This window comes from Python bivittatus, unplaced genomic scaffold (genome assembly GCF_059951505.1).
Source record: "Python bivittatus isolate LINGU-HERP-01145 unplaced genomic scaffold, Pbiv_v1 ctg000480_np1212, whole genome shotgun sequence".
NCBI classification, from domain to species: Eukaryota; Metazoa; Chordata; class Lepidosauria; order Squamata; family Pythonidae; genus Python; species Python bivittatus.
The window spans coordinates 33,550,002-33,563,476 of record NW_028277075.1 but is presented as its reverse complement, the minus strand read 5'-3'; the positions used below and the strand labels follow the sequence as shown (position 1 = coordinate 33,563,476).

Here is a 13,475-nt window from a genome sequence, read left to right as displayed (position 1 = left end):
AACACTAGAGGGAAAGTGATCCTCTGTTCTATTTCAGCTATATGGATCTTTTTGAGAGGTTAAGTTTTATTTTAAAATGATAAGCCTTCAACAACACAGTGTTCTAGTAAGCAATGTTGTTGCCTCAACAGTCTGGCTACGAGGCAGTAGAGGAAGAGTGTGTGTGTTCATATACATTACATTATTAATTTCACTTCATTAAATCATTGTTTCCTTTCAAATATTCGTAGCTAATCTCACCCTTTCTTTGTTGCTTCTTCATTTAATAGAGTCAGGTCATTGTCAAAATGATTCCTGTGGGAGAAGATCCCTGCAGATGCACCCCTGGGAAGAGAGCAGGAGGATACTATTTAATTCCTTTGTAGAGCACAGTACCTTCTATAGCATTTATTCATTAGCCTCAACCATGACACTCAGCCTTGCTCTCAGGGGAAGTTCACTTAAAAAGGGAAGCCATTAATGAGAACTTGCTAGCTTCCCTCCTGGGAGCTCCCTCTTATTAGGGTCAGTATTGTTAACCCTGTAGTACCTGCACTAGTAGCAACCGTTAGTTATAGCCATGATTTCTCTGAAGCCTAGAAAGATGCTGAAGTACATTATATTCTAATTTTGGTTTGGGGAAGGGGGAAAATCTTTTAAAGCAGTGGAAGAGGACCTATAGCCTCCTTGTGTTGCTGGAGTATGCTTCATCATCCCTCAGGGAGAATTAGAGCGCAGCAGGATTTTTTTTACAACTTACACATATGTGTGATTGTGGTCTTGCTTCTTTGCTCAGCTCCTCTTCATTCAAGCACTGGCAGGACCATCGTGGACAGCCAGTGAATGTATTGAGGATCACAAAGACTGCCTTTGATATGCAGGAATGAAAAGTATTGAATTGTTCCTAGCTTAATAGTTCAGGGAATAGCACATGATGCAGTTGAGCTGTTGAACCAAGCAAAGCTTGTCTTTTAGCTGTCTTAGAAGGAAAACTTTCTCACTTGTCTTAAATACAATTTATGTGTGTGACATTAGTATATTGCTAAGCTAGAATGGTCTTACTCAGGATGGCTGAAAGTAATAACAGTCATAGTCTAACACATCTAGAGGGATCAGTTTGAGCAAGAGTGAGCAAAACTATTTTGTTTTTTATTCAAAACTATATGTACTGGGCTGGGTTTTATAAAACCAAATGAATTTGTAAGCCTAGAATTACCACCTCATACATTTCTCAAATAAATGATTAAACTGATTAGTTGATCTATTGTTCCGTTGATTAAAGTTGCATATGAATAACAACAGTAATTCTAAAGCAAGAAACATACTTGATTTATCCCCCCCCCCCCCTTATAGAGTATGACTCTCAAGATGTTTAAAATGTTCAATCATTGCAAGTTTTCCGGGTATTTATATTATAATAACTTGTTCAAATAGTGTTAAAATGTACTTGCTTGTTAATCAGGCAGGGAATCTTTAATCAATTAAGAAATGACTAAATCATTCTAAATGTGTTATATTTAATTTATGCCTAGGTTAACTGGGAAAAAACTCCTTTTTTCTTGCTGCCTGATAGAAACAAAGGAAAGGACACATTTGTTTATGACATAGAACATTCAAAGGAATTTGCAACAACAGTTTTCTTTATATTTGGACAGAGCATCTGATCATGTCATCAATTAATTTGGATGTATTAAATGTGTAGTATTAAAGTATAATTTTAATAATGTTCAGAGAATTAAAGAGTGGAATAAGAACAGGTCTTAACTCCCAAATAAGCATGCACGGAACTGCCGCCTTAGAGTTTTGTTTGTTGATTTGTTTAGGCTGTCAGTTATAATAATTCCACAAACAGAAAATCTTCAATGGAACAGATAATATGTTGCATAGTGTAATTTGTATGCTTAAATGTGCCTTTGAACATGTCCCAAATGTTCAGAACAAACTCCATTTGTAGGGCAGCTCTTAAAAAATAAAGAGAAAGGATTAAAAAGGGACAGTCTGTGACTGGCTATGCCATATCCTGTATGGTAATAAAAATAGCACAGAACAATCCTCTCCATCTGCTACATATAATTAAAATATATTTGTTGAACATACATATTAAATCTTAGGAAAACTATATTACGTAAAAAAGGTACAACTCCTTTGAGTTGAGCTTGTTTGAAGCTATTATCTTGTACTTATTTCTGCTGAAAGGTAGGGCCAATTCTTTCATGAAAGTGGCTGTGTAGTTACTTGCTTGTGGATTATGGCAAAAACAACAGCACCTTTGACTGAAAGAAGTCAGATGCAAGTGAGCCACATAAGTTTTACCTTTGTCTAAAAGAGTGTAGTTACACTGTCAGGATCTGATTGTCCTGGGTGAGACCCATACATTTTTTGAGAATGGCACCTTGGTCTTCTCATATGGGAAGTTGTTTCCAGTTTGCATTTATTTAGAGAATCACTTGTTAAGTGTGATGAATTTTTCTTTCCTCCAACATGCACGACTGAAACTTTGGGCTGTAAGAGATGAGAATATAGTTTCAGTCTCTATCCAAACTACAAATGTTTTTTTAGGAAAAGGACTAATTTAGCTTCCAGGCTAAATAAGGTTAAGGAATAGTTGAAGAATTAATGAATTTTTAAAGAAAAGGTGTTTTTCCCCCCAAGCTTAGAAAAAACCAAACACTTATTAAAATAACTCCCAGGTTTGGTGCTACGCTGTGATACCTGCATTCTGGAACCTGAATGAATATGCCATATGGTTGTTGTTGTTCAGTTGTTAAGTCATGTCCGACTCTTTGTGACCCCATGAACCATATCGCGCCAGGCCTTCCTGTCTGTCACTGCCTCCCTGTAAAAAGATCTCCAATTTACCTTTCTCCTTCCACAAAATGCTGTAATTTGATGATTCTTTTTCTGAGGAATTGTTATTCCTCCTACTTTTTTCTCTTAACATCCTTCCTCTTCACTGCACAGGCAACAATAATCCTGGGAGGTAAATTGGGGATAAACTTTTCCTTTAGTGGAAATAAAATTGGAGGAGGAGGCGTTGTATATGTCACCTTGAGCTTTTTGGAGAAAGATGGGATAAAAATTTAACAAATAGAGTTCTTTCTAAAAGGAAAGGCTGTTGAAAAAGTGGGTTGATACATCAACTTTTGCCAATTATTTCTGTTTTGTCTTTCTCTGCATTGGCAATACTACAAGGGTAAATTAAGACTACATAGGTTGGAGTGTTATAATATATGTATGCATGAACTGTGCTTCCTTAATTTGTGATGGATTGGAGATTAATAATAGTATGTTTGTAAGACCGTAATAAGCTCTTGAACTCTAGTATATGTGGGAAATCAGGAAATACTGAGTTACTTTGCTGTTGGAATATAATTACGATTATTGTGATTAAACTAGTGTGCAAACTGCTTTGAACACAGTCTGTATGATCACAGTCAGTTCAGTATACAGATAAATGTGACTGAATAAATACTGCAGATTTCATTTTTCTGTTCAGTGATCACTTGAATCAACTTAAAATTTTGTAGCTAATCGAATAAAGCACATATGATCTAATAAAAGAAATTTAGTTGATAATCTAGTTTGGTTATAAAACTGATAATTTATAAAGACAAGTTCGACAAACCTTTTGAATATGTGTTGTATATATTGGTTCCTTATTGGATTTGCTTCTTATTGTTAACAGGGATTTAAACATAATTATTTCTCAAGACTGCTAATTATACAACTCATGAATTAATTTTGTGATCTATCAGTTCCTTCCTTGGGTACATAACTGAAGGCCCCGGGGTCACATGGAGCCCCAAGAAGCCTTGGAAAGGCCCCCAGAGGCCTCCTAAACTCATTGTAGTAATTTGTAATATGACAGAAGAAAATGATTAAATGCCACACATGAGAGCAATTCTAACTGTTTAATTATAATGAAATATAAATGAAATCAAATTAAATTACAGTTTTTGTTCTAGTCCCTCCAGTGTTTTTGGAGTGTGGCTCCTTTAAGCAGGCTACTTAAAGACCAAGTATGCCTCTTGGCACAGAAAAAGTTGCATATCCCACTGCTTTAGGACATTCACGTATACTAAAAATGTTATTTTATCATGGGTTCAGTTAGTCATTTTGTGAATTAAAACTTCGGATAGCCATGATGCACATCCTTTCCTCTATTGCCCTTCCTGTAATTTACTTTGATCAGAAAAATATGTATTCCAGTATCACTTTTGAATTTTAATAGATAGAGGCAGCCATTGCCTTTTTAAAAGTCCTGTTCTTTTATTTTACACAGGAAACGTCTTTCTGAAATTTGCATGTTGATGCATCAACCACAGATTTGTTTACCCAGCATAATCATCCTTCAGTTGGGGAAAAGAGGGTGGAGGCTCTGAGAAGGTCAAGTGAAAGCTTTCTTACACCAGCTTTGGGAGTCATGTTGCTCACCAGGTCCCTAGTTATTGACAAACCTTTTGACAGTGTCCCATTCTTCTTCCCAGATGCTCAGGGAAATCTGCATAGAGGTAGTCCATTTTATAACTCTGTGAGAAGTTAGGGCCTGCTATGGCATTCTCCAGATGTTTTGAGCTGCAGTTCCCAGAATTCCCAGCTGCCATGGCCAACACATCATAAGGGCATTGAGATGAAGAAAGATGATTGAGATATAGCAATTTGCTTTCAGCTATCCAATTTTTTTTCCTGTGCTCCTCAAGACCTCAAACAAAAGTAGTGTGAGTTACAGAATTTAGAATTATACATTCTAAAAGGGTCCCATAGCAGGTTACCTAATAATAAAAGTCAGGCATTTCCTATGGTCAGGCTTCCAATCTATGCTACAGGTGGGAAAGGAGACAGAAAGTTAAAACTTCCCATTTTTAATGTGTCTTCATTTCTGTTACTACTTAGCTGTGATTGATGTGAGTTACATAGGGAAGCTCCATCGTCACCAGTGCCCCAGGACCTAACAGTCTGCAGCAAGCAGAGATAACCTTTTTCTAGCTGCATTTTTTTCTCACAAGATAATTGGTCCCATAGAAAGTAAGAAGCCTTCTCAGAGATCCCAATATCTCATGATCTTCTAACTTATTTCCTTATGCTAGAATTTGAAAAGGGAATCTGAAAAATGGCTTTGCATGAATTGGGAATGAAATAATTACACTAGTCTAAATTTTAATGAACATCAAGAAAGGGCCTTCATCCCACTAAGATTGCATCTGAGGTCTTTTCTTTTCATTTCACTACACTGATTCATGTGGATCATTTTAGATTTGCTGTCTTAATTAAATCTTTCCCCATATTAACCTACTGTATTATATTTGGAAGCCAGTTTTCGTGTTGCCATTTAGAGCAGGGTTCCTCAACCTTGGCAACTTTAAGACAGGTGGAGTTGCTGGCTGGGGAATTCTGGAAGTTGAAGTCCACCCATCTTAAAGTTGCCAAGGTTGAGGAACCCTGATTTAGAGAACTCATACAAGTGTCACCTGACAAATGATACCTGCTGATAATATTTTTACTTTCAAGAGTTTTTAATCCTTGTTTTGAGTGTTTGCGTGCCATTTTGTTTAATTTTGCTGTGATGGTTCTTACAGAGAGTAGCCCTGTTGATATTCTCAGCAGCTTTTATTATTTTACTGTTTTTAAGGTCTAAGAACATGTTTACTGTTTTTAAGACCCATTGTGAACTGCCCTGCAGATGGTTAGGTGGAAGGCAGTATAAAATTATTTAAATAAATTAATAGACCATTTCCTCCTGCTGTTTCTCTGGGTTGTAACATAATTCTTATGCTTCCTTTTTTTTATAAACTGAAATAAAATGGTCCCAAAACTGTATTAGCTGGGGTATGGAAGAGCGTTTACATCCTGTGCTGGCAGCCTTCCATGAGGATTTGAAAATGCCTTTTGGCATTTTACCTGCAGCAGATACCTTCACCTGTATTGTTTATGCCTATAATGATAACTCTCTAGAGACTTGGATCTGTCTCTCTATTTAGGTTAATGATACTTTTTGGGAGGTTTTCACCATGCTCACTGGTGGGATATGACCATGGTAATTGCTTGAGTGCCTAAAATTTTCTCCCTCCTGTATTTATGGCAGGAGGAGAATGAGATCTTACAGACAGTCCAGTCTGTGATAGGCTCAGATATTATTATGTGGTAATGGCCTAACATTGCATGGTAGCTCTTTAGACATAGCTAATTTATGATCCCTCCTCTTTTTTCTTTCTTAAATAGTAAGATACATTACTATAAATCATCCTGTGCTGTTAAAATGAACAACAAAACTGAAGAAGCTGGTGCTACTTTGTAGCAGTCATTTTTTTTTCCAGCTGAATGTCTTGGGTAATATGAAATGTTTAAAATCTGGAAAGTAATTTGTCTCCAATCACTTAAATTCTGTTTGCTGGATTATTCTGTAAAACAGCAGTTGAATGTTTCTTAGAACAAATGTATTTGCTGCATGTACTTAGGGTTACTCAGAATTTCACACGGCCTCTCTGTGAGGTCCAGTGCTCTCCCCCCCCCCGATTAGCATCTCAGAAACATGCCTGTGTAAAAATACATGCACATGTATGTTGATCAGTCACCACTCTCTCTACAGCAAGTTCAGTGCATTGGATTTGAAACTAGGCGCTGAGAAACAAGATGGAATGTTGCTGCCATGTGACATCCCAGATTTACAGAACACTTAAAGATTAGTTAATAGCAGATGCAAAACAGTGCCTCTCTAAAAACAGCATGGTGAGAGGAGTAAGCATACTCAGAATCTTCTAGGAGGGAAGGTGCAGCATAACATTTTCTTGTACTATATTAACAGGAAATATTGGTGTAATGCTGCAGATACACTTGTAGCATGAAGAATGATCCTGTTCCCAATTGCTTTCTGTTAAAAGTCTGAAAATAATTACATGGAATGATCAGTAGGGTACTTTAATATTTAGATATTGCACTATGGGTTATCCATTTGATTTTGAAAAAAAATAAGATTGTTCAGCACTGCAGTTAAAAGGTTAATGCACCAGCTGACAGGCCTATGAGGTTTTTTTTCCTTAGCAAAGAACACAATTAAAAGTATGGAGTGATATTTATTTAATAAAGAGGGAAGCTTTTGAGAAGAACACTGATAAAAGATACTTACTGGTGAAGAGAAGGAAGCAAAAGGTTGGGAAAAGGAAAAATAAAGCTTATTTGAGAATGTTTCTGTGTACACTTTATTAAATAAACTTATATCAAAGACTGTCACAAATTAATCTTGTAACTTTAAAGAATATGTATGTATGCATGTATAAAAAAAACCAACCACATAAATATTTGAGTGATAAAGTGGGTTGTGATCCAAGAAAGCTTTTGTGATAATATATTAGTCTTTAAGAACAACATGACCATTGTCAAATAACATGGATGTAGGTAATCCTCAACTTACGGCCACAGTTGGGACCAGAACTTCCATCACTAAGCGATGCGGTCATTGAGTTGTGCTCAATTTTATGCCTTTTTTGCTGCTGCTATTAAGCGAACCACCACGGTCATTTAAGCGAATCATGTGGTCGTTAAGTGAATCCAGCTTCCCCCATTGACTTTGCTTGTCAGAAGACCCCTGGGAAGGTCACAAATGGCAATCATGTGACCCCAGGATGCTGCAACTGTCGTAAATACATGCTGGTTGCCAGTCACCCGAATTTTGATCACAAGACTGTGGGGACGCTGCAAAGGTCATAAGTGCAAGACCGGTTGTAAGTCGCTTTTTTCAACACTGTTATAACTTTGAACAGTTGTTAAATGAATGGTCGTAAGTCGAGGACTACCCGCACCCCTGTAGGATCTGTTACAAATTACCAATTAAGCTTTTTCGTCCTAGAATACTCTGGCACACACTATAATCCATGTTTTCATTGTGGAGAGAAATGAACCAATCTAGCTCAAATAACCTGCAAAGTGAGTTGAAACATTAGGAGAGAGACGAGGGTGGGAAAACCCTAGGCCTTCAAGGAAAATAATGCCATTCTAGTGGAGCAGATATCTGATGGCATTTTGGAGTTTGGGAGGGGGATGCTGCTGCAGTAGTTAAGAATTAGGTAATCTCCATCATTTATTTTGATAATAGAAGATAAAATATTAAAACAGTACTTTTAGAACCAGCAAATGAAGGTATTAGGGTGTGTTGCTATTTGGGCTTGTTTTCCCCAAATAGAATAATTTAACAGCTGCTATTTTCAGGATAAAGAGGTGTCACTGCTAAGTGAAGGCTATCATTGAGAACAGGGCTGGTTTAAATGGAGGAATTGCTCACCGAGGAGCAGAAGGAAGTGAAGCAGAAGGATGACCTTTTACTGAAGCAAAATCAGGTCAAGATACAGCAAGGGAAAAAACAGATATTTAACACAAAAAGAGTTAGCTAAGGAAGACTCCATCTCTCTCCAGATTTTTTATGGTTTCTCCGCTTCCAGATACCTTGTATGCAGCTCCTTTTGACTTCTCAGTGTAGCCTTTCAAAACCAGGAAGATGATCGCATCCTAAAAACATGGGAGCAAAACCTTGTGATACGTAGTGCTGAGAATTAAGGTTTTTCCCTTGTAATGTGCTGTGTCTGCAAGGTTGCTAGGACATGTTTCTGGAGGGTGCACGGCATTGTTCTCTCTTCCTTCCTCTGTGTTGACATTTCTGTGTTAAACAGGAGCTGATAAAATATAACTAGTCTGACCTCAAGTAGCATAGCTCTTGCATGTAGCCTTTATTCGGCAAGGACGGTTTGCCCCAGCTTAGCTGAGGTCAGTAAGCTTGCACGTCTCCGTCTCTCCATTCCCGCCCCTTCTAGCAGTAGCCGCCCTTGTAGCTGCTGTAGGAGGAAGTGCTCTTGGTTGTTTTAAAAAGGGCTGTCATGATTTGTAGCATGGGGAGGAGGCAGCCAGATAAACAGAGACCTCTCTTTCCAAACTAGGACTGAATCTCCACAGGCTGGCAGCCTGTCCTCCTCCACTGGCCCACATTCTTCACCTGCAGGATTTCTCCCTTCAGCTTCGGATCAGGTCACAAAGGCTCCGCCGGTCCTTCCTTCTTCCTCCTTCCCCGCTTAGAATTATTTGCTAGGTTTGCTAGTGAAGGGTGAGGAAGTAAATTTCCTTCCCTGATCTGAGAGCCAGGAAGAGGTTATCCTTGGGGGTAAACAATGCTGGCTTGCAAGGCTTCAGGAAAGGGAACGTTAATACTGGACAGTGGTGCTGTGCTTGTAACCATTGGTTAGAGGTGATTGCTGCTTGTTGCATTTGGGAGGGAAAGAGTATTCTGCATTTTCTATGTCTACTTCTTAACCCGGCCTTCTGAAAAAACTTTCCAGTGCTGATGAAGTGCTGATGAAGATGAAGTGGTATCACTGTTGTTGTTGCATATAGCAAACCTGTTAAGCATGTCATAATGTTCTAAGATGTAGGGAGATTGGAATTAATAGCAGATTGTTGTGGTTGTGTTTCAAGTTATATACACATGGTAAGGGGTTTGTATGCATCTGTGTTCACATTGGAAAACTTGAGTTATCATCAGCCAGGTTACTTTGGCTTTTTAAAATGCTTGCTGCACTTTCAGCGTGCTTCAGCGAACCAAAACATTACTTGTGAGACAAGTTCTAGTATGCCTGTTAACAGATAGGACTCAGCAGTTTCAACTAGCCGCGTGTCCTCATTACGTTTTAAATCGTTAAATACATCGGTAAGGAAGAGAATGCTTTAATGTCCTATTTATCTCAGCAGCAGTTTTTCAGGATATAGTCTAACTTAGCTTTTGTCACCCGTATCAGCAAAACTTGTTCGTCTTTTTCTTTATTTCTATCATTAGCTTGCCGACCTAGGATTGCAGTAGGGCTGGCACTGCTTTTCTGCAAGTTCTCCAGATTCCGTGATGGGAATTCTAAGAAAGAAGCCCTCAAAAACATATTTCCCCCTGTCATTTCAAATTACACACACCAGTTGTAAAATCTTTCTGGCAGAGATTGTCTAAATTTTTCTGTGAGATGACCTATATATTCCTAAAGCAGAAACCAGCAGTACAGAAATGTGTTTAATATTTAGACTTCAGGTTAAATTCTTTGTACTCCTGCTTGATATTGTTGCTACGGTTTCTAGACAGCTTGCCTCTTCTTTTTAACCTACGTCTTAAATTTTTCAAGTTCCACTTTAGGTATCTGAAAAATGTTTTAGTCTTCCCAAAGTTACACTAAGAAGTGCTATGCTTTGTAATAAAACCTGGATAGTTTCTACCAGTAATAAGAAGATACTGTATAAGCTAGCTCAGAATTGTCTTGAACAGCTGATACACATGTTTAAATCATAGCTTCTAGCAAGCTACATGTCCTGCCATTAACTACTCTTTGTGTCATGAAATTTTCTCCATGCCGTGGATCAAGCAGTTTTTTTCCATGACCCAGCAAACCCAAAATTACAGTGATTTACATGATGACTACAGCTCACCGCATGGGTGTGGCACTAAAGTATGTAGAATCACTTAAATAGCCCCTGTAACCATAATCATGTGCCCAGCCTCTAGAAGAATACCTGTATTTGGGCTGTATTTTGTCCAGTCAAAACCATTCACCTTTTTAATTTATAGCTGCTTAAATAACAAAATGAAGAGTTCCCATGGTAGACCAACATTTGATTCAGACTGAGTATTTGACAGTTTTAATCCCCAGTTGACGATACACGGACACCTGAACCAGACAACTTATTCAAGCTCCACAATAATCAGTGTTGGTGCTAACAGTGACAAAATTTCATAATTAAGGCAAGGTTTCATTATTAGCCCACCTACACATATAAATATGAATGCGTGAAATTATGTTTTATGTAATTTTAAGTAATCCAGTTAAAATAAACTTCTTCTCAAACTGGAAAATATAGAACATACAGCATTTTTGTGATAACTTTTTAAGGAAAAAATACTTTATGAATCAGATGGAAGACCATCCTTTATATACTGGCTTAATATTTAACAAGATGACCAGGGTCCATAGAGTATTATGCTGGCCACGTTTTCAGAGACTTTTTAAATGCCATCAAGATGAGGGCAGTACAGATCCTTGGGGAATACTCCTCCAGAGGGCAGACGCTGCAACAGAGAAGGCACGGAGATATTTATAATAGCCAGGGATGAAAAACAGAGTACCAGATCTGGGTTGGGAAAAGCCAGATGACTACTTAATGGCAACAGAGTGTTGCCATCTAATCATTGTATGGATTTTTGCAGCCCAGATCTGGTAGCTATAGGCAAGGTAACATTAGTGCTGGACAGTAGGGAAGTTGATAAGAGAAGTTGGGTGCTGTGTCTCAGAGGATAGTATGAAGTGACTTTCCTGCTTTTGGTAAACAAAAGTTTGTAATGCTGCAAGGCAGAGGTGGTTTCTACTGATTCTGTCTGGTCCAGCAGGAGGGGCACTCTTTGTGTATCATCAGCTAAGGAGTGTCAGCTGGTGGAGCCCGGAAGGAGACCCTTTTCTGCTATGGTGCCCGCCCTCTGGAACATCATCCCTCTGGAGTTCACATCAGCCCCAACCTTGCTGGCTTTTCATAAGGCTTTGAAGACTCGATTCTCTGCCAAACCCCGGGGCCCTGGGTGTGTAACGGAGCCCATCTCCTGGTTGTGTTAATGGCTATCTTTATGGATATGCTCCTTATTCGTAGGAATTCTCCTTTATTATTGCTATATGTTCCATGCTGCTACTGAAAACAGGCCAGAGCACCATGTCAGAGATTTGTGGTTTTAGTTATGCATCTTCCAAAGGTACACTATGCAACATAGTTTAATTGATCAGTTCTTACAGTACTGTATGCTTATTTGTCAGGTGGGGGGGCAGTATAAATATAAATAGCGTTGTTTAAAACATGTCACTGGATGCATTTTAAAGCATGTTTTGCCTACTGTAAATAGTTACCAATGAAATATTTGCGTGTGCATGAGTGTCAAGAATGTTTCTCTTCTGCCAGATGCTGTGTATCAAGGTTAAGACTTTATGCTAGTCTAATATAATATTCATGGTATATCAGTAAGGAATGAAATTGTAGAATTGGCAGTTATTCCATACTTTCCATTTTGTTTCGACAGTTGAATCTGGTCATCAGAGAGTCCCATAATGCTAGAAAAGTGTATTAATATTCTTGTGGTTGTAGATCAGCACCAGTAAATTACTTAGACTGAAGAGATCTACGATTACTGAGCAGAAGCAAAGAATTATATTAAGAACTGTTTGCAAGATTTTGAGAGAGGATTATTTGATGGTTTCAGCATTCAGAGCTGTACATGAAAATGCAAAAAGCTCAGAACTTGCATTTCATAGGGAGGGATTTTTTTTTTTCATTTGTAGATGCGTCCATCAGCAATCAAGCTACAGCTTTGTAGCTACAGCAGAAAAGTTGTCAAAAAACTATGCCTTCCTTCTATGAGCACTCAATATATACCTTACCAAGAATTGCATTGAAGAAGTTCTTGCAGAGGGTACTCTTGAATTACTGACTGGTCAGCAGGGCTACCGCATATAACAGGAACAAGAAATTGAGTCAGTTCATGATGCCTCAGAGAATTAGTGTGAAAATGATTCTTTACCATACAAATATGAGAGAGAATCAAGCAACTACCAAGCAGACAAGCAATCAAGGAGAAAACAATACCCTAATCAAGGAACTACCAAGGAGAAAACCACACCCCCACCAACACTGGCAGGGCCAGCTACAGTATATAAACAGGGAGCAAACCACACACCCACTAGCACTAATGATGTTACCTAGTTGGGTAATGAAATGTCTGCAATCAAACAACCAAGCTCAGAGAACACCAAGGACTCCATAGTTTGCTACACCCAGTTGGCAAAAAGAAAAGAACAAAAACAAAACCCAAACTTATTTGTAATTAACTTTATGAAAAAGAGCTGTTGTTATGTTTTGCCACATGGGTGGGTTTATCTGCAGAATTAATGTGATAGAATGGTAAACTTTGTGTATCTGAAACTGCAGTTATCATGAATATTAGTTTGCATGAAAAGAAGCCATTATCTGGCAGCTGTAGTTTTCATGTAACCAAAAATAGCCTCTCACATTTACTGATAATGTAGCTAATCCACAGAAATTTCAGCAGAAATAAGAACATTTATCTCATTCATTTTGGAAGATCTGAATGAGCCACGTATAAAAAATGTTTCCAGCCAGAGACACCTCTAAAAGCTTTTGTTTCTGTTTTCCAGTGTTGCATTTGAAACCAAAGAGTCTTTGATACAAAGCCTGGATCTTTGATCTGCTAATTAGGGTAGTGATAAGCTTTATTAGTTGGACAGATTTTCTTGACAAAAGGTTCCAGCACTGGCCAGTTCACAAAAAATGGTTCCTTCTTTTAGGACTCTAACAGGAAATGTTTCAGCAAAAATTGACTTCTTCGGATTCCATCATCTATGCCTTATTCTTTGGAAGGCTGAATGAGGCTTATCCCAACTGAGAAAGTTCACTGTAATTCTGAGGCATATAAAGATCTGCAA

The 13,475-nt window shown here is 38.1% G+C and overlaps 1 protein-coding gene across 5 annotated transcripts in view; it reads left to right on the top strand.

The window, feature by feature from the left end:
- The window catches only part of DGKZ (diacylglycerol kinase zeta), a 117,725-nt gene that overhangs the window by 40,705 nt on the left and 63,545 nt on the right, over nucleotides 1-13,475 (top strand). The window contains exon 1 of one of the 5 annotated variants that reach the window (XM_025167686.2): nucleotides 8,837-8,991. The exons of 3 other annotated variants lie outside the window; for them this stretch is intronic. The gene's annotated coding sequence lies outside the window, so the exon portion shown is untranslated. Of the gene's footprint in view, nucleotides 1-8,836; nucleotides 8,992-13,475 lie in introns of those variants that run through there. One more of the 5 variants, XM_025167680.2, reaches the window with a different exon arrangement.